The sequence below is a fragment of the Bubalus kerabau genome, chromosome 10, assembly GCF_029407905.1.
Source record: "Bubalus kerabau isolate K-KA32 ecotype Philippines breed swamp buffalo chromosome 10, PCC_UOA_SB_1v2, whole genome shotgun sequence".
Classification (NCBI taxonomy): domain Eukaryota; kingdom Metazoa; phylum Chordata; class Mammalia; order Artiodactyla; family Bovidae; genus Bubalus; species Bubalus kerabau.
Genome location: NC_073633.1, coordinates 88438406 through 88460028, shown reverse-complemented (window position 1 = coordinate 88460028; position 21623 = coordinate 88438406). Strand labels below are relative to the sequence as shown.

The following is a 21623-nucleotide window of genomic DNA, read 5'->3' as shown; positions in this document are numbered from 1 at the left end:
GACAAGCATCCACACCCGGGAGACGAAATGAAAACACACAGGAGCCGGAGGGGTGGAGGGCATCGCGTTGGAAAACATCTTTTTCCCCCGTTTGTGTCTTGCCCCTTTTTTGTCACAACTACAATTACCTTAGCAACCAAAGAATTTCCTTGACTCCCCCTCCGGCTTCAGAAATTTCTCCTAACGCCAAGCGTGCGCCAGGTTCATGGTAAAGCTAGAGGAGCCCAGGAATCGAGGGGTCGGCAGCCTCTTGGGGGCACAGGGGACGTCTGGGTCCGTCTGGGTGCGTCTCCGCGCGGCTCTCCCACGTCTCGCCGGTCTTTCCGAGTTTCCGCGGTGGCGAGCGCCGGGGCTCAGCGAGCAGAAGGCGAAGCCCGAGGCCGGCGCAGAGACGCGGCGGGTCGCATCGTGCCAAGGCACGGGGCGCTCGGATGTCTCCAGCGCGCAGGGGGCTGGCCCCGCTCTCCGCGCTCCCGGGCGCTCCCGGATCGCCCGCCTCTCCCGCTCCAGGCCGGCGAGGTCCGAGGAGCTCGGTCCGCCCCCTCGGCGCCCTCCCGCCCGCTCCGGCAGCTCCGGGAACCCGGCGCCCGGGCGGAGCTCTCACTGCCGAGCAGGGCCGAGCGCAGGAGCTGCCCCAAGTCGCGAAGGCGCTCAGCTCCGCCGCTCGGGAGCTGCTGCAGCGGCGCCCGCTGTCGGGTGTCGGGCGGAGCTGCAGCCCGCGCCGCGCGCACCTGGACGCCGGCACCTGGGCCCCGACAGGCGCGGGGCGGGGCCAAGGCACCTGGGCGCGTACCCAGCGCGCCGCCGCCCGGCTCACCTGCTCCCAGCGCTGCGGAAGGTCCAGACAGAGATATGCCCGAGGAAGGACGGGGGGGGGGGGGGGGGCACTAGAAATTTCTGACACGAGCGCCGGCGAGAACACTGGCGAAGCGGCTCAGAAAGACAGAGGCTCCTTCCGGCAATTCCGAGAGCTGGCCACCACTGGAAACTTCGGTGGCGCCAGGATTCTCTTAGGGATTCCTGGTCCGGAGCGGTTTGCCCGGTAGCTTTTGAATCCCTCGTTGACGTGTAGCTGGCACTCTCTAAATTAAAATGGGCTGCCGCGATCGTCAGGGATAGTGTTTTACTCACCTCGTCATTTTTATGAGTCACCACTTACACCACAGGCTGCATTTGGAGCGGTGTATGAATCTTCTCGAGTACACCACGAAAGAACTTTTAAGAAAACTTAAGTCTGCAAATAATCTTGGAGAAAGACGGAAAACGCTGGAGACAGAAAATGAGAAAGGGTAACCGAGGGCCTTCTTTGATGTGGGAGCTTTGAAATTTTATGCTTAGTTAAGGATTCAGGAAGCTGCAGGTGGAAATAAAACAAGATTGTTTGTTCTGCACGGTAACCATGGGGTCGGTGTGCAATATCGATGTTATCAGGAGCTTCCTCGGTGGGTAAAGAATCCGCCTGCAATGCAGGAGACACAAAAAGCGGGGCGCGGGGCGGGGCGGTTTCAATCCCTGGGTCAGGAAGATCCCCTGGTGTAGGAAATGGTAACCCACTCTAGTGTTTTTGCCAGGTTCGCACGGGATCGCAAAGAGTCGGACAGGACTGAACAACTGAACATATATGTATTTCCTAGCTCTGTCCACTGAGAGAGCAATAGCACCGCTACTACAATGAACACGCCTAGAACTCAGACTTCTTTTCTAAATACCATTCTCCACCAAGAGGAACTATGGCTCCATGTGTAGGGAATGAAATTGAAATACTTTGTTGAGCAATAAAATAAGTTACTTAAAGAGCTATGCTATTCAGTCTCTAAGTCATGTCTGACTCTCTGCGACCCCATGGACTGTAGCCAGCTAAACTCCACTGTCCATGGGGTTCTCCCAGCAAGAATACTGGAGTGGGTTGCCATTTCCTTCTCCATAAAGAGTTACAAAGATATGTCAAAAGAATAAGGGCGGGGGTGGGGGGCGGGGAGTATGGGGGGAGGGGAGGGATAGATTGGGAGTTTGAGATTGAGCATGTACACCCTGCTATAGTTAAAATAGATAACCAGCAAGATCCTACTGTAAAAAAAAATAAATGAAAGGCTATAGAAGCAGCTTGAAGGGGTTCCCGCTGGCCAAATCCAGGACCATTTAAGCATCAAAATAAATAATGACAGGAACAGGTTGCAACCTTTGTGCAAAAGAGGAATCAATGCGTCCATGCCAATAGAAAGAGAGAAAGGAAGGTCCACCAGTGGAAAACAATTAATAGAAGAAGGAAAGACAGTATTAAAAAATCACCACTTTGCAATCACCATAATTGATTCAGGCCAGAATCATCAATGGATACTAGAAATAGTGGATAAACTTTTGATAAGCAAGACAATATTTATAATCTCAAAGCGTGTTCCTAAAAAATTCATTAATTATCATTAATATATATTCATTATTAATTAACAAACATGAAATACTTATTAACATTACATCTATAATACTTGGGAGTTAGCATCTTAATCAACTGGCAAAAGTTTACACAAAAAAACAGTAATGGGAAAAATCAACCTGCGTTGTCTCCTAATATAATGTATAATCTTTAAAGATTGTTTAAGATTGAAGGACGCTAAAGGGACAACTAAACACAAGAGTCTTGAATGGCATCCAAGACCTGTAAATGATATTAACAGCAAAACTTCAATGCATTCTGTTGAATTAAATTGGATCAATGTTATTTTCCTGACGTTGAGATTGTACTGCATTTATTTAAGAGAGTTTTCTTGTTTTTAGAAAATATACTCTGAATTATGAGGGAGTAAAGGGGACATCACAACTGCAACTTACCCTCAGATGGTTCAGAAATGTTTACAACTCTAAGGGTGTAAGGGAGCTCTTTGAACTGTTTTTGCAACTTTTTGTAATTTAAAATGATTGCAAAACATAAGATTTTCAAAAAAGATACAGTCCTCCCCCCGCCCCCACCAGAATCATCTCTTTTCAAAAATGTTCACCATGAGTTTTCTTTAAGAATCAACTCACTGTTCACTGTACTGAAAATATAATTTGATTTACTACTTTGGGAATATATACAATAATGTGATTCAGCTCAACATTTCATTCACTCACTCAGCAATAACTTCTTAAGGGCATACGGCACATAATGGTCTTTCCCCAAACCCAGATCAGATCAGATCAGTCGCTCAGTCGTGTCCGACTCTTTGCGACCCCATGAATCGCAGCACGCCAGGCCTCCCTGTCCATCACCAACTCCCGGAGTTCGCTCAGACTCAAGTCCATCGAGTCAGTGATGCCATCCAGCCATCTCATCCTCTGTCGTCCCCTTCTCCTCTTGCCCCCAATCCCTCCCAGCATCAGAGTCTTTACCAATGAGTCAACTCTTTGCATGAGGTGGCCAAAGTACTGGAGTTTAAGCTTCAGCATCATTCCTTCCAAAGAAATCCCAGGGCTGATCTCCTTCAGAATGGACTGGTTGGATCTCCTTGCAGTCCAAGGGACTCTCAAGAGTCTTCTCCAACACCACAGTTCAAAAGCATCAATTCTTCGGCGCTCAGCCTTCTTCACAGTCCAACTCTCACATCCATACATGACCACAGGAAAAACCATAGCCTTGACTAGACGAACCTTTGTTGGCAAAGTAACGTCTCTGCTTTTGAATATGCTATCTAGGTTGGTCATAACTCTCCTTCCAAGGAGTAAGCGTCTTTTAATTTCATGGCTGCAGTCACCATCTGCAGTGATTTTGAAGCCCAGAAAAATAAAGTCTGACACTGTTGCCACTGTTTCCCCATCTATTTCCCATGAAGTGATGGGACTGGATGCCATGATCTTCATTTTCTGAATGTTGAGCTTTAAGCCAACTTTTTCAGTCTCCACTTTCACTTTCATCAAGAAGCTTTTGAGTTCCTCTTCACTTTCTGCCATAAGGGTGGTGTCATCTGCATATCTGAGGTTATTGATATTTCTCCTGGCAATCTTGACTCCAGTTTGTGTTTCTTCCAGTCCAGTGTTTCTCATGATGTACTCTGCATATAAGTTAAATAAACAGTGTGACAATATACAGCCTTGACGAACTCCTTTTCCTATTTGGAACCAGTCTGTTGTTCCATGTCCAGTTCTAACTGTTGCTTCCTGACCTGCATACAGATTTCTCAAGAGGCAGATCAGGTGGTCTGGTATTCCCATCTCTTTCAGAATTTTCCACAGTTTATTGTGATCCACACAGTCAAATGCTTTGGCATAGTCAATAAAGCAGAAATAGATGTTTTTCTGGAACTCTCTTGCTATTTCCATGATCCAGCAGATGTTGGCAATTTGATCTCTGGTTCCTCTGCCTTTTCTAAAACCAGCTTGAACATCTGGAAGTTCACGGTTCACGTATTGCTGAAGCCTGGCTTGGAGAATTTTGAGCATTACTTTACTAGCGTGTGAGATGAGTACAATTGTGCGGTAGTTTGAGCATTCTTTGGCATTGCCTTTCTTTGGGATTGGAATGAAAATTGACCTTTTCCAGTCCTATGGCCACTGCTGAGTTTTCCAAATTTGCTGGCATATTGAGTGCAGCACTTTCACAGCATCATCTTTCAGGATTTGAAATAGCTCAACTGGAATTCCATCACCTCCACTAGCTTTGTTCGTAGTGATGCTTTCTAAGGCCCACTTGACTTCACATTCCAGGATGTCTGGCTCTAGGTCAGTGATCACAGCATCGTGATTATCTGGGTCGTCCCCAAACTCAAGTATAAAGTAAAATATATGTATAGATAAAATCCTGAATCCTTTGATTATTTTATTAACAAGTAAGGAGTTGCTGGAAAGTATGTAATAGAATTGACTGTGGCATAGCCCTCAATCAGGGTGATAAATTGCACAGAAGAATGAAAATGAGTTGACAATTTAGTCTCAACTGCATTGGCAGGCGAAGGTAGGAAAACAACGGGATCAGTGCATTTGGTGCACGTGTTTATGGCAGTGGATTTCGGAGGATAATGAGTCTGATACCACGTGGCCTATTTCCGTGGACTGTCATTTTGTGACACTTGACAGCTGATGCTGCTTTTCCTCAAGTGCTTATCTTCCCCCCACCTCTTTAGTATAGTCTTCTTGTCTGAGAATTAATAGCTGTTTTCTTTTGGATCATAATCTTCAGTTTTTATATGTAGTTGGGGGCCTTACTGAAATTAATGCAATGGGTTTGTTTTCCTTTAAATTGTAAGATATTAAACACTTCGAAGATTTTCTTTGCACTTTGGCAATAAAAGGACAAAAAAATTCTGAGTTAAATTTTACCCCCTGTTAAACCCTGAAAGATATGGAGAAGGCAATGGCACCCCACTCCAGTACTCTCGCCTGGAAAATCCCATGGACGGAGGAGCCTGGAAGGCTGCAGTCCATGGGGTTGCTGAGGGTTGGACACGACTCAGCGGCTTCACTTTCACTTTTCACTTTCATGCATTGGAGAAGGAAATGGCAGCCCACTCCAGTGTTCTTGCCTGGAGAATCCCAGGGACAGGGGAGCCTGGTGGGCTGCCGTCTATGGGGTCACACAGAGTCAGACACGACTGAAGCAACTTAGCAGCAGCAGCAGCAGCAGCAAACCCTGAAAGAAAATAAATTTCCTGGTTAGATAGTTTAAAAAGAGGTCTTTCTCAAAAGGGTCTTTCTAGAAGGCCACAGCATCCATATCACCTGAGGTACTACAGCTTAGCAGTAAAGAGTACCTCCTCACACCTGCTAAGTAGAAATTTCTAGTGATGGGAACTGGGGCTCTGCCATTGAACAAACATTTGTGTTGGTTTGAAAACTGACCGTAGAGGATAGGGAGAGACTGAAGAAAGAGGCAGACCATTCCAGATTGGCAGCTGGCAGTTGTCACAAGCAAAGGAATTTACATGAGAGGCTTGTCTTTGGGCGGCTAAAAGGCAAGTAGATTTCTATACCCTGCCAGAATCTTGAAATCTTACCTAGAGGTCTTATCTGGGTTTAGTCATGTATACCATTCAGATGGCCTCAACAATACCTTACTTTGTCAAGGTGACAGTTCTTGGAACACTGTGATAATGTGGGCAGGATGTTCATTCCAAGGATGGGGAGATGGGGAGGAGCCTCTGATCACCCAGGTTCAGCTCACAAGTCAACCAGAGGTCACATCCTCACTGTGACCTCCTCCAACAACTTGTGACCAACCCACACCTGTGAGTCACTTCGTTCATAGAATGCCCAGCATTTCTATTACTACTAACAGCATAATCTCCTTCTCAGGAGGGGTCTCTGGCAAGAAAGCTAATTGTGATATGAAGGGGATTTTTTTTTTCTCTTTCCAGTACAACTACACAGTTTAGTACTTGATCTGTGGCTTTGAAAGTCGTGTGTCTGGGAATGTGTTTATATCATGGGGCTGGAATAGTAATGTTTTGAAACTCAGAAGTAATGTTATGTCAGATTGGAACGTATATTTACAAAGTCCCAGTGTTTAGTAGCCGGAGAAGGCAATGGCACCCCACTCCAGTACTCTTGCCTGGAAAATCCCATGGACAGAGGGGCCTGGTGGGCTGCAGTCCATGGGGTCGCTAGGAGTCGGACATGACTGAGCAACTTCACTTTCACTTTTCACTTTCATGCATCGGAGAAGGAAATGGCAACCCACTCCAGTGTTCTTGCCTGGAGAATCCCAGGGACGGAGAGCCTGGTGGGCTGCCGTCCATGGGGTCGCCCAGAGTCAGACACGACTGAAGCAACTTAGCAGCAGCAGCAGCAGCAGTGTTTAATAATCAAGATGTCAGGATATGTATGTATACAACCAATGCACAGAGGAGAAAATTTACATCAACAATAACAAGTTTTTGAAAACCTACACCATCCCCAAACAAACCATGGGATTCTCTTCACATCAGTTGTTTGGACCATGCTTCTTCATCAGATCACCTCCTAGGCATGATTTTAGGCACCCCCATCTAGGATCTTGTGGCCAGAATCATCACAGAATAGGCAGCTGTTTGTGTGATGTGATCTGAAATATTGCACTGGTCACCTCAGCCAAAAATATCTGTCCCTCACCTCTACTCTGTCCCCCTGCTGCTAGATTCTGGGATTCCCACAGTTTTTGATAAGCAGTTACAGGTACGTCTGGTTAGGACCTTGATAAATAGCGTTGTACTTCAATTAGAAAGATCCTTTACTGAGGCAAAATCCATCAGTTACTAACAGTTGGGCTTCTCAGGTGGTACTAGCAGTAAAGAACCCGCCTGCCAATGCAGGAGACATAAGAGAAGTGGGTTCGATCCCTGGGTTGGGGAGATCCCCTGGAGGAGGGCATGGCAACATACTCCAGTATTCTTGCCTGGAGAATCCCATGGACATGAGGAGCCTGGCAGGGTATGGTCTATGGGGTCGCAAAGAGTCAGACACAACTGAAGCGACTTAGCGTGCATGCACACACAAGCAGTTAGCCCCGTCCCCCTCAACTGAACACATACCATCCTCTGTAAAACCCTCCATGAAACCCCCTCTGCAAGACGTGGCAAAGCTTTCTCCTTAATAGAACTGTATTTTAATTAATTTAAGATCTTTTACAAATATTTAAGAACCAGAGCTCAGCTCATAGGGTATTCTCAGCCCTTGCAGTCTTGTGTTTGCCAACTCCTAATTGATGTTCCAAAGAACACAGAAATGAAATTTGTACCATTTGCCCAAACCAAAGCCTAAGTAGATGACTATTTCTCGAGACAACAGAACTGTACCCTATGCTCAAAATGTTCGACAATGTTCTTTTGCCCCTTTTCATGCCATCACCCAAGACCCAATAGCCATTTTCTCTTTAATCTGGAGAACATTCTCATGAGCCTCCAAAAGTTCCCTCATACCCCTTTGCATCCAATCACCTCCCTCCACCTTCACTGGGCAGCCACTGATGTTTTCTGTCCCTATGGTTCTGCGTTTTCCGGAATGTCATATCATTGAAAGCATACAGTACACATTTGTCTGTCAGGCTTCTTTTGGTTGGCATAATACCTTTGCGATTCACCCATGATGTTCCATGTACCAGCAGCCCATTCAGTTTTAGTGCTGGCTAGTGTTTCCTTGTACGATTTATATCATAGTTTGTTTGTTCACACCAGCCATCTGTTGATAAGCACCACGCTTGTGATATGTTCTATTCCTAGGAGGCCATAACCTATCTGAGCCTTATGGGTACACAGAATATATAAATTGACTCTGTAACAGAAAGTTTGTTGTCTACTAAACCCATTCCTTGCCCCATCCCAATCGCTGATGCTCCTCAACTTCCTCCTTCATCTTTGCTGGCTTCTCCCCCTTCTAGCAACATGAGTCAAGGATGATCTAGATCCAGAGTGGATCTTCCTTAAACTAAGCTAGTCATGGTGATTCCATTTCTGTGGCCATATGACAAAAGGGACCTGATGGAAAATCTGCTGGGAGCTACTGTAAAAAAAGCTTCTTCGCCTTTAATCCCTGTTCTCCTGATCTCCCTAGCCTCCACAATCTCCTATATATGTGAATGAGTTCCTGCTCTCACAGGAGCCTTCAAGAAGTAAGCTAGAGCAAAATTTTTCAATGGGTGTTGGGGTTCCCCTTTGGTGACTTCCTATTACATTGACTTCTGTGGCAAACAAAAAGAACATGGAACATTCTCCAAAATACCTGACCAGTGCTGTTCAAAACTATCGTGATCATGATAAACAAAGGAAGAATGAGAAACTGACACAAATCAGAGGAAACACATGTGAGTAAGTGCAATGTAGCGTCCTGGATTGCATCTGGAATGCGAAAGGGACAATAGCGGAAAAACGTATGACACCTGAATCAAGTTGGTAGTTCAGTTAACAGTATTGCACCTGTGTTCATTTCTTAGCTTAGATAAGTGTTACCAGGGTTATGTGAGATGTTAGCATTAGGGGAAGGTGTATATGAAAACATTACATTAGAGTGAAGCAGTTACGGAAATACTCCGTGCCATCATGGAACTTTTCTGTAACTCTAAAATTATTCCAAAAAAATTTTTAAGTCCATAGGATATTTTGAAAGTTATAAGGCTTTTGTGATTTATGGCTTAAAAGGTATCACCTCAATTTGTTCAGGGTGGCTTTGAGAGTTTATTAATTCATTCAACAAATATTTATTGAGTTCTTACTAAACATCAGGCACAATTTAGGTGCTAGAAATATATCATGTACAAAACAGACATTAAGCCTGTCCTCATAGCACCTACCTTGTAGTAAGGAAGGTTAAATAGAAAGAAAGAATCAAATAAATATATTGTCAGTAACAATAATGTCATAAAGAAAATAAAGCTGGATAATGTCATTTTACAGCCAGAGGTTACAGAAGGCGTTTCTGATGATAAGTGATATTTGAGCACAGACTTGAAGAGGGTGGGCAAGCCTTGTAGATATCTAGGGTAAAATCTAGTGAGACAGAAGCAACAGCCTTTGCAAAGGCTCTGGGTGAGAATGAGCTTGGCATGTTCAAAGAAGAGCAGAATATACAAGGAAGAAAGAGTAGAAGAAGAAAAGTTCAGAGAAATACCTGGGGTTCAGATCATGGCAAACCTTGAGACCATGATAAAGACTTTGGATATTATTTTAAGTGCAGTGGAAAACTGCTGGGAGGGGAAAGGCCTTTGAGTAGAAGAATAGCAATCATAATTATTATTGAAATTCTAGCTGCTGTGTTTTAAACAGACTCTGGGGGAAAAGCCCAAGGACTAGCTATTGTAGTAATCAGTATGGTAAGGGAGGATGGTGTTTTGTCTCAGCTTAGAATGACAGAGTGAAAGTAATGAGAAATCATTGACTTCAAGGATATAATTTAACTGATGACTCGCTGATAAATTGGATAAAGATTATGAGAAAAAGCGAGTCATGAATGATTCTAACCTTACAAACTAGGAAAAAGGATAGCACCATTTACCAAAGTGAACAGTGAGACGGAACAGGTGTGCTGGAGACCAGCACACAGTCTAGGACCGTGTTGGTCTGACATGTCTGCTGGGAAGTTGTATGTTCATTTCTGTCCTTTGGGGGAAGAATGAGGGCTGCAGATGTAATATAAATGGGATTTAAAGTCATGGAACTTAGAGAATTTCCTGTAGCAGTGACATTATCTACAGAGAGCAAAACAGGGTCAAAAAGCTTGAGAGAATCCTCAAAGCATATCAGTCAGTCAGTTCAGTCGCTCTGCTGCTGCTGCTAAGTCGCTTCAGTCGTGTCCGACTCTGTGCGACCCCACAGACTGCAGGCTATCAGGCTCCCCTGTCCCTGGGATTCTCCAGGCAAGAACACTAGAGTGGGTTGCCATTTCCTTCTCCAATGCATGAAAGTGAAAAGTGAAAGTGAAGTCGCTCAGTCGTGTCCGACTCCCAGCGACCCCATGGACTGCAGCCTACCAGGTTCCTCCGTCCATGGGACTTTCCAGGCAAGAGTACAGGAGTGGGGTGCCATCACCTTCTCCGGTTCAGTCACTCAGTCATGTCCAACTCTTTGCGACCCCATGGACTGCAGCACGCCAGGCCTCCCTGTCCCTCACCAACTCCCGGAGTTCACTCAAACTCATGGCCATTGAGTTGGTGATGCCATCCAACCATCTCATCTTCTGTCATCCCCTTCTCCTCCTGCCTTCAATCTTTCCCAGCATCAGGGTCTTTTCAAATGAGTCAGCTCTTTGCATCAGGTGGCCAAAGTATTGGAGTTTCAGCTTCAACATCAGTCCTTCCAATGAACATTCAGGACTGATACCCTTTAGGATGGACTGGTTGGATCTCCTTGCAGTCCAAGGGACTCTTATGAGTCTTCTCCAACACCACAGTTCAAAAGCATCAATTCTTCAGTGCTCAGCTTTCTTTATAGTCCAACTCTCACATCCATACATGACCTCTGGAAAAACCGTAGTCTTGACTAGACAGACCTTTGTTGGCAAAGTAATGTCTCTGCTTTTTTAATATGCTGTCTAGGTTGGTCATAACTTTCCTTCCAAGGAGTAAGTGTCTTTTAAATTCATGGCTGCAGTCACTATCTGCAGTGATTTTGGAGCCCCCAAAAATAAAGTCAGCCACTGTTTCCATTGTTTCTCCATCTATTTGCCATGAAGTGATGGGACCGGATGCCATGATCTTTGTTTTCTGAATGTTGAGCATTAAAGCCAACTTTTTCACTCTCCTCTTTCACTTTATAATTTGTGTTAATTACACTTACCCTCACACACATACACATATACAAGCCTACGGGCCTTCCTTTCCCACTGAAAATCACTTTTTTGTCTCTCTTATGAGGCATCCAACTGGGGCATCAGAAACTAATGCATTTTAACATGCATTTCAGCAAGATATAAGTGTGTCCATTAGGTTTAATATACACAGAAGCAGGCAATTAGCATTTAAAATACCCTAATCAGAAATGCTATTCTAAGGGTGATTGCCCCATGTTGATCTCACAATTTACAAGGAAGAGTTATAACAAAGTTTCTGAGTTCATTTTAATTAACCCCAAATACTTTCTTACTCCCATTTTTCTCCATTCTGGCCTCTTTTCAGATAAAGTCTTTATTTCCTTCCTCTTTCTCTTTAGTAAACTCAGCTCCATCATGTACACTCAACCCTCCACCCTCCTCAGCCATGTCCACCTCCAGTGATTCACTTTGGGGCCTCCTCTGCCATCTTGGCCCTCCCCACACTGTTACAGTATAACTCTCCTCATTTATAAGAAACATGATTATTCCACAGCAAACTGTGAACCCAACAGCAATCAAAAATAAATCCTCAATTTTGGGGTCCAGATAATAAGGCTGCTGAGCTGTCTTGGGTATGGGTAGCTTAGGCTGGTCTTCTCAGCTCTATGGGCAATGGATCTCGAAGACCTGGGTCTGAATTAATAGGTGTTATGGGTTTATTTGAGGTCCCTGGTGGCCCAGCTGGTAAAGATCCCACCTGCCAATGCAGGAGATGCAAGAGACATGGGTTTGATCCCTGGAAGATCCCCTGGAGAAGGAAATGGCAACCAGCTCCAGTATTCTATGGACAGAGGACCCTGGCGGGCCTTAGTCCATGGGGTCACAAAGAATCAGACACAACTGGGCACACACATGTGTGTGCACACGCGCACACACACACAGGTTTGCCTAAAACTATTACAATCTGTACCCTGTTCATGCAAAGGAAGGCTCTGTGTTTTTAAGCCTATCTACATATTTTGAACCCCTCTCATTACACCAAGAAATAAATATTTCTAATGTGCATTGTGCTAACTAACAAATCCTCTGCAATGGGCGATAAAGATAATTGAAGCTGTGTTTAGTAAGCCCACCCAACACCCCCCCCCACACATGCACACATGTGGGCTTTAAATGACAGTCTCTGTGAATTCTGTACTCCCAGAATAGGCATTCCTCTAGGATATTTCAAATATCAACTGTCTGCTTCTCTGTCCACCTATACATCTAATACATAAAAATCTTGTTGCCCTGTGGGTTAAACGGCAGGTTCCTCATCCTCAAAGTTCTGTTAAATCGGAAACTCTGGCAATGGGGACTGAAAGTCAGCCATTTACCAGGCGCTGTGGGTAATTTGAGTGGTTCTGATGCCCCCTAGAGTTTGAGGATTCCTGCGGCAGAGAGAAAGGGGAGGGGGCCCTGCCCTGCCCCCCACTTGCACATGCTCTGGGAAACTGAGCCAAGGGAGGAACCCACCCTCATTCTTCCTCCCTTCAGGGGCTGCGACTGTATTAATACAAGTAGCCATAGAGAAGTTAGGAGCAATTCTGGAGGATTTATGAGCTACAGGTGACAGAACCCACTTCTTATCCAGAATTTCCCAGGATTTTCCAAGCACATGACCATAAAGGAAATGGGCCCTTGGTCCCCTTCCGGTGTACCTCAGCCTGAGGGCGGATCGTGTATGACTTGACTAGGAGTATCTCTTTCTGGGAAAATGAAAAATTATTCTTTAACCAAGAAGAGGAGAAGAATTAAATGTTTTAAATGCAACTGCCTAGAAACCATGGTTGTACAGTACCTCATGCTATAGCTATTCAGTCATGTCCAACTCTTTTGCGACCCTATGGACTGTAGCCCACCAGGCTCCTCTGTCCATGGGATTCTCCAGGCAAGAGTACTGGGGTAGGTTGCCATTCCCTTCTCCAGGGGATCTTCTCAACTCAGGGATTGAACCCACTTGTCTTAGGACTTCTGCATTGGTAGGTGGGTTCTTTACCACTAGCGCCACCTGGGAAGCCCATTCTGTACCTCAGATTATACATTTAAAATAATACAGTAAAATTATACTATTCCTAAAAAATAGAACAGCTAAGATGAAGATTAAAAACTAATCTCCAGAGAGTATCCAACAACAGATGAATGGATAAAGAAGATATGGCGTACATATGTATTTGTGTATATATATATATATACACACACATATATATTTGCATATATATATATATATATATATATATATATGCACACACACTAATCAGCCATAAAAAAGAACGAACTTTTGCTATTTGCAATAACATGGATGGACTTGGAAGGTATTATGCTTAGTGAAGTGAATCAGAGAAAGACATATCACTTATATGTGGAACCTAAAAAATAAAACAAACTAGTGAATATAACAGAGAAGTAGACTCACAGATATAGATGTTAGTGATTACCAGTGGGGAGAGGAGAGGGGCAAGGAAGGCGCAAGGGATTAGAGGCAAAAAAGCTACTATGTATAAAATAAATAAACTACCAAGGATACATTGTACAGCATAGGAAGGATAACCAATATTTTACAATAAATATAAATGGAATATAACTTTTAAAAATTGTGAATCACTATGTTGTACACCAGAAACATATAATATTATACATCAACTGCTGCTACTGCTGCTGCTGCTGCTGCTAAGTCGCTTCAGTCGTGTCTAACTCTGTGCGACCCCATAGACGGCAGCCCACCAGGATCCCCCATCCCTGGGATTCTCCAGGCAAGAACACTGGAGTGGGTTGCCATTTCCTTCTCCAATGCATGAAAGTGAAAAGTGAAAGTGAAGTCGCTCAGTCGTGTCCAACTCTTAGCGACCCCATGGACTGCAGCCTACCAGGCTCCTCCATCCATGGGATTTTCCAGGCAAGAGTACTGGAGTGGGGTGCCATTGCCTTCTCCGTATACATCAACTATATCTCAATAAAAATTTTTTTCAAGTATTATTATATACCAGTAGTTATGGTACTAAAAAGTTTAATATGACCAAATGGAATTCATTCCCACAGGAATTCGACAACTTCACAAATCAGTTTATTGTAGAGGTAGTGTCTTTAGGCACTGACTGATACCCAAAGTAGCACAATCATTGGTCAAGAAAGTAAATTTGATGTGACTCGGAATCAATAAATATTTTACATACTTGTTGCAAAGGAAAAACTACTCATCCCCAAGGAAATTACTGGAGTGCTTAGTTTTGAGAACGATAGGTTGTTTAACAAAATTACATACCAAGAATGAAAACTATCTCATGTAATGGAAAAAGATCGAGGTTTAAGAAAATATACACACATAAATATTTACACTGAGGGAATATTTTTAAGTAGGAGGCTTCTTTTTTTTAAACTACTGAATCCAATCAAATGGAAACACAAAATTATTTGGCGGTAAACTAGATCCCTGTTTGTATCTCTTTCCTCTCAATTAATGAAGAATTTCACAATAAAATTCCAATCCTAATAAACTATGCATCTCATCCCCTTGGGAGGTCTCTAAAATTATGCAACATTAAGAGAAGGAGTCTATCCCTTCTATTATCCTTAGCTAATCCCTTCATGGGATCAAGTGTTTAGCAACTAATTTCATGTAGCAAGTGAAAACAAGCCTGTAAATGGTGAATGAAGCCTTCTTTAATTTCACTGTGCTGATGAATATGAAAAGTATGGTCCAAAGAAAAATCTAAAAACCACCAGAATAAAATGTACACAGAGCATTCTTCTAAGTTACTCTATTCAGTTCAGTTCAGTCACTCAGTTGTGTCTGACTCTTTGCGACCCCATGAACCGCAGCACGTCAGGCCTCCCTGTCCATCACCAACTTCCAGAGTCCACCCAAACCCATGTCCATTGAGTCGGTGATGCCATCCAACCATCTTATCCTCTGTCATCCCCTTCTCCTCGTGCCCTCAATCTCTCCCAGCATCAGGGTCTTTTCCAATGAGTCAGCTCTTTGCATCAGGTGGCCAAAGTATCGGAGTTTCAGCTTCAACATCAGTCCTTCCAATGAACACCCAGGACTGATCTCCTTTAGGATGGACTGGTTGGATCTCCTTGCAGTCCAAGGGACTCTCAAGAGTCTTCTCCAACACCACAGTTCAAAAGCATCAATTCTTCGGTGCTCAGCTTTCTTTATAGTCCAACTCTCACATCCGTACATGACCATTGGACTCTATTAGAGAGGCTTAAATTGACAAGGAAACACCTACCATTAGAAGTCCTAGATGATAATTTTGCCATGAATTCCTGCAATTTACTCTGCTGATGAAAGAAGAGGCTCAGAAAGGATCATGAAATGCCGAAGGATTACAGCTGGGAGCAGAACTCTGTTCTCCTGATTCCAGCCCTGCTGCTGCTGCTGCTGCCAAGTTGCTTCAGTCATGTCTGACTCTGTGCGACCCCATAGATGGCATTCCACTAGGCTCCCCCGTCCCTGTGATTCTCCAGGCAAGAACACTGGAGTGCGTTGCCATTTCCTTCTCCAATGCATGAAAGTGAAAAGTGAAAGTGAAGTCGCTCAGTCGTGTCCAACTCTTAGTGACCCCATGGACTGCAGCCCACCAGGCTCCTCCGTCCATGGGATTTTCCAGGCAAGAATACTGGAGTGGGGTGCCATTGCCTTCTCCGGATTCCAGCCCTGCATTCTTCATGGTGCTTGTTTAAAAGTTTTCCCTGTTGTTTGTATTTGTGTTGCTTGTTTAACTGAAGAACACTCAGGACTCAAATAATGATAGAGGGAGCGGCTGCCCCACGTGGGGGTCTGCTGCCTAGGCTGTGACCTCTACTGACCTTGAGGGCTCATCAGGTCACAGGTAGACACCACTCTGGTTCCCATCCACCCCCACCAGACTCCCTGTTGCTTGACCTTGGATAAATATAATAATTCCATGCTTATCTCTTCCTTTGTAAGCACTGGCGGTAAAAACCTTTGCCCTGCCAAACTGCCCTATGTGTACTTTTAAAACAGCAGCAGAAGAGGCTGCATGACGTCAACGCTGTAGCCAGTCTGCAGTGAAGTCCGTCACGGGGACCATGTGACCCTGACACCAGTCAGGGAGCTCTGACAGGCTCAGAGCCAGTATGACCGTCACCCGTGTCTCCACACTCAAAGCTGGCAGGGGGATCCAGTCAGGACAAGTGACTAAGATCACAGGTGACACAAAAGTGGTCCTAATAGCAGAGGTGTAGATCATTAACTCCAAGGGATTTTAAGACCTCTCCTGTCCCCGGATCTGACCCAAATAGTAACTGATGGCATTCTATTTCTGGTCAGCTAGAACCCTGACTCTGGGCTTCCTGCCTCCTCTTTTCAGCCATTCTCCTGGCTGGCTGAAACAACTGGGCTGTTTCCTCAGCTTAACCCTCTGCACACTCTAAGATGAGTTCTCAAATGGTATGTGCTCAGTCGCTTCAGTCGTGTCCGACTCTTTGTGATCCCACGGACTGTAGCCCACCAGGCTCCTCTGTCCATGGGATTTCCCAGGCAAGAATACTGGAGTGGGTTGCCATGCCCTCCTCCAGGGGATCTTCCTGACCCAGGAATTGAACCCGCACCTCCAGCATCACAGGCGGATTCTTTACCCACCGAGCCACCTGGGAAGCCCTTCTCAAATGGTGTTCATCCCCAAATCAGCTGGGATACCTTTGGAAATGCTTGTTTCCAGGCTGTGCTCCCAGGGGTTCTGATTCAGTGGCTTTGGTGAGTGTCCTGGGAATCTGCATTTTAACAAACAGTGTGACTGAGGATCACTGATCCTCCACCCTTTGCCCCTCATGCTGAATTGGGACACAGACAAGCCTCCTGATTAGGCAACAGGCTCTTCCATGGCCATTCTGCCAGGCTCACCCCAGCCCCGGATGCCCTCGTCCTTTCAGGCGCCTGCTCAGCTGGTCCCCTGGGAGACCCCCCCCCCCCTCCCACCCCACTCCACACCTTGGCTGCCTCTGAATGGGTGTGGGCTCTACCTCTGAAGAATTCCTAAACCATTTTTATCTCCCAGGCCGGTGGCTGTAGGCTTGAAGTCAGGCTAATTCTCTTTACAACCCTCCAACACAAAGGATTCATTTTCCTCCCTCTCTTGGGCAATACGCTTATTTGCCTTGAGGAACCTAGACTTATGAAACACACAGGCCTACTTACTAGAATGTCTTGAAAGCAGCTTCTCCCTCAGCCCATGGCATCAGCCATTCCGTCCGTGTGGCCCTTTGGGTGGCTGCTAATGGAAAACTCAATCAACAATAAAGAGATTTCTTGACCCAGGTCACGGCAAGGTCCAGAGCCAGTTCAGGCCTCAAGCCTGTCTTGGTTCAGTTTCTTTCCATCTGTTTTTGCTTTGTTTTGTTTTGTTTTCAATCTCTCTTTGCCTTGCAGAGTGTAAGCAACACCCAACTCCATATCCACAGAGGGAGAGGGACTGTGTCTGCCATAACATTCCAAGCAAAATAATCCTGGCTTTCTCCTGACTAGGCCATGTCTGTCACAGGCTTCCTCGGAGCCAATGACTGCAGACTCCTAGTTGACTTACCCTGACCCCGAAGCTGGGGGGACGGGCATGGGGGTCCCCCAATAACATAGGCTGTATGGGGTGGGGCGGGCCCTGGGTCCTTTAGGATGGGGGAAGGGAGGAACAGGATACAGGGTAGTCTTACAACAACCACCGAAACAGCTAGTGCTAGCCCCAAATTCTCCCAGGGGATCCTCTGGTTAAAAGCAGTAGAAATCAGGCACAAAATAAGTCTTTGGTGGTTAATCGGCTACCTGTGAACACAGGTGAAGGAGACGCTAGGGGTAATGGAAACAGCAGGGCTTTCATCCAATGAGGAAAGGGTTCATTCAACACACAAGTTTCTCTTCTCTACTCACTCTTGCCTCCAAATTCAATCTTGAAGTTTTCCCCAGATAAAAGTCACTTCACATCTAATTCTTCTTATTCTTTGCTTCTGCTGCTGCTGCTGCTAAGTCGCTTCAGTCGTGTCCGACTCTGTCCCACCCCATAGACGGCAGCCCACCAGTCTCCACCATCCCTGGGATTCTCCAGGCAAGAACACTTGAGTGGGTTGCCATTTCCTTCTCCAAAGCAGGAAAGTGAAAAGTGAAAGGAAAGTCGCTCAGTCATGTCTGACTCTTCGCGACCCCATGGACTGCAGCCCACCAGGCTCCTCCAGTAACTTTATATCACTTAAGAAATCTGACAGACAGCTCCTCTTAAAGGCATGGTGCCTATTTTCTTGTTAAGTATAAAAATATGCTTAAGAAGTGTTACAGAAAGCAGGGACTGCCTGCTTGCTGCTCAAAAGTCAATAAAGAGGCCAGGTGGGTGGAAAAGAAAGTTTTCTTTATTTTGGATGCCGGCTACCAGCTGAGGTAGGGGGGACGGTGTATCTGAAGGCCAACTGCCACTCACCCCAACCCCAGCAATCAGGGGATAGAGCTTTTATAGACAGAGGGAGGGCACTCCACGCAGAAACAGCACAGTTAGCTCTGACAGTCAGCTTCGGATTGGTCATCGGTGGTCTGACCAGTGTCATCTTAGTTGTTTTAGGTACAGTTAATCTTCAGTTCCAGGGTCAGTTTGTTTCCATTTCTTTGAAGCCAGTTCTCGAAATTGTGGCAGCTTATGTCATGATTACAGTCTGGTCATCATGCAGTTAACGTCTCCACGTGGTGAGGGTTTCAGTATCTATAAGACAGCTCACAGGATATGGCTCAGAATATTATCTATAGCCCTTGAGAGGGAACTAAAGGTCCTTGACTATGGTTAATGACTAAACTGTTACTATCTGGTCTCCTCTGACTGTTTTCCTTTATTTCTGCATTCTCTCACTTCTCTGGTTAAATGTATTCACTGGGTAAAGTTTTTCCACAGACAAAAGACAGGCAGAGGACATGGGCCTGGGGGGCAAGGATCACAGGTTCCTGATCAGTTTCAGAAGAACAAATCAAGGTAAAACATTTTTATCCATGAAAACAGTAGTTTGTACATCGAGGTTTTTTCCTTTGAAGAAATTGGTATCAAATTGTTTTTTTTAAAACTATACCCATTTTACCATTTGCAGGCATAGATTCAGGACCCAGAAACAGAAAGGATCCATTTTTTTTTTTAAGAGAAACCACTTGTCAGTTAAGTAAGCTAACGCTCAAAACTAAGTTAGAAGAGAAAGGAAAAAAAAAGATCCATTAGGACTTGCAGAGATTCTAAGCAGAAAACAAGCTCCCCAGGGTCCATGAAAGATCTCCAAACAGAGGGAAGAGAAGTGACACTTGGTCTTTGGTGTGGGTTCCTCTAAATCCATGCCACCCCAGATGTAGCCCATGGGGATCTTATGTTCCCATTACCAGAGAATGACTTAGGAAAGGATGGAAAATGAACCATTATTGACAGAGAAACTGTCCTGACTGCTCTGAAAAGACTCAGGAATGGAAAAGTCTTCCTCTTCAACTAGGCACTGTCTTGTTGGGCTATGGTGCCTGGAACTTGGCAGTCAGCTGGTCTGAGGACCAAAGCCACCAGGGAGGGCAGAATAGGAGAGTCTCAGAGAAGTAAAGCTGGGGCATGCCTGCCACCTAAAGCCTGTCCTGACTCTGTGCTTCTTGCCACTTGAAGTGGTAAACTTCCCTATATGAAGCTGCTGGAGTCAGGACTTTGAATTAATTGCAGCAGAAAGCTTTCTTACGCACAGGATTTTGGTGACCATGGGTTCTAACACTAAAATTCTAGTGGGTAAACTTGATAATCCATTTAATTGGTATAGGATGCTTTGGGCTGCAAAGTAGAGAATACATGACAAAAGGCTTTAAACAATAAGGATATTTCTTTATCTTGCTTAACAAGAAATAGGGAGGCAGATATTTTCCAGGCTATCTACCTAGTTAGACTCCAAATCTGTCACCCTCAGATGACAAGGTCAAAAAGCAACTAAGGAGATATGGAATTTATTCATGCTTGCTTCCAACTTTCTCACCAAAGAAAATTGTTCCTAGAAGCCGCTTCACACATTTCCCCTCAAGTCTCATTGGTCAGAACTGAGTAGGTTACGTGGCCATCTTCCCTTCAAGCAAGTCCCTGGCGTTTCCAGAATCTCACGGAGAGGACTCTCTCATGCAGGAGAAGGTGGGAGGGGAATGACCAGCGGGTATGAGACCCAATCCCCTTAGCTAAATCCTCCCAACCGAGTTTCCTCCAACCCAAGTTATGCTCATAGTTTTCCACAGGAGGAAAAATGCTCATACTCTTTGGGCAGAAAATGTATAATAATGCATCTGCTTAGATACAAATATTTAATGATAGCTGTGTATCAAACTCTTAGAAACACCTGTGAATTTCACATTGCCTGGTGCACCAACAGCAAGGAAGGAAGAGGCTCTCATTTAGCTGGTAAATTATGACAAAGCCCTCTTACTGGGCAAGAAGTTAGTGAAGGTAGCCTGTGCCCTCCTAGGGAGGAAGCATTCATGTTTAAACCCTTTGAAAGGTTGTTGTTGAATCACGCGAATACACCAGGATTCTTGGCCCCCGGAGGAGAAGAATTCAATCCGAGGCTTGATCGCTCAGAGCTTTTGTGTAATAAAGTTTTATTAAAGTATAAAGGAGATAGAGAAAGCTTCTGACATAGGCATCAGAAGGGGGCAGAAAGAGTACCCCCTTGCTAGTCTTCAGCTGGATGTTATATAGTCACTAGCAGTCTGTTAATGAAAGAAAGGAATGTCTTATAATTTAGAATAGCACCAGGCCCCTCAGCCATAAGATGCATTTTGGGATAATCTTGGCACCAAATGGTTTATCCTGGGCCATAAAATGATTAACTTGAATCTTAAAGAAGGGCAGACCACCATACAAATAGTTTCATTTACATAGATTAGGGGAACAATATCTGAGTATAACATACTGGTTTGTCAAGTAGGTTCTGGGCCAAGAGGCTGAACCGACTTGGAGACAGAGTTTGGGGTAAAGGCGTAGTACATTAGCATAGCTTAAGACAAACATTTCCATAAGAAAAAGGCATTGGTTATCTCTAGGATCAAGAATAGCTAACTTCAGGCGAAACCAGGTGTCATTATGGCAACACAGTATTTTAAGAGAAACCTCCCTTTTAATTTGTATAGAGAAGGAAAAAAATATTGCTAGTTTGTTTCCTCCTGCCGCTTAAGAGAGATAAAAATGTCTGATACTTGCAGGCTATTTCCTCCATTTGGAGACCCCTCTCTCCTTGGGGACCCCTAGATTTCCTATCAACCTGCCTAGGAAATGACTCTCTCACCTTGTCTTGTTAAATGGGTCGTGTGTGCTCAGTCACTCAGCCGTGTCTGATTTGTGACCCTATGGACTGTAGGGCGCCAGGCTCCTCTGTCCATGGGATTTTCCAGGTAAGAACAC

At 44.9% G+C, this 21623-nt stretch overlaps 1 protein-coding gene and 1 long non-coding RNA gene across 3 annotated transcripts in view; one reads left to right on the top strand and one right to left on the bottom strand.

Moving 5' to 3' along the window:
• The window catches only part of RGS6 (regulator of G protein signaling 6), a 622410-nt gene extending 622143 nt beyond the window's left edge, over positions 1-267 (bottom strand). For both annotated transcript variants that reach the window (XM_055538549.1, XM_055538551.1), the window contains exon 1: positions 129-267. The gene's annotated coding sequence lies outside the window, so the exon portion shown is untranslated. The remainder of the gene's footprint in view (positions 1-128) is intronic.
• A 652-nt stretch (positions 268-919) lies between these two features.
• On the top strand, positions 920-1784 carry LOC129621755 (uncharacterized). Its single transcript, XR_008699668.1, has 2 exons — positions 920-1289; positions 1572-1784. It is a non-coding gene; the product is annotated as an uncharacterized LOC129621755 (long non-coding RNA).
• The last annotated feature ends 19839 nt before the right edge of the window (positions 1785-21623 follow it).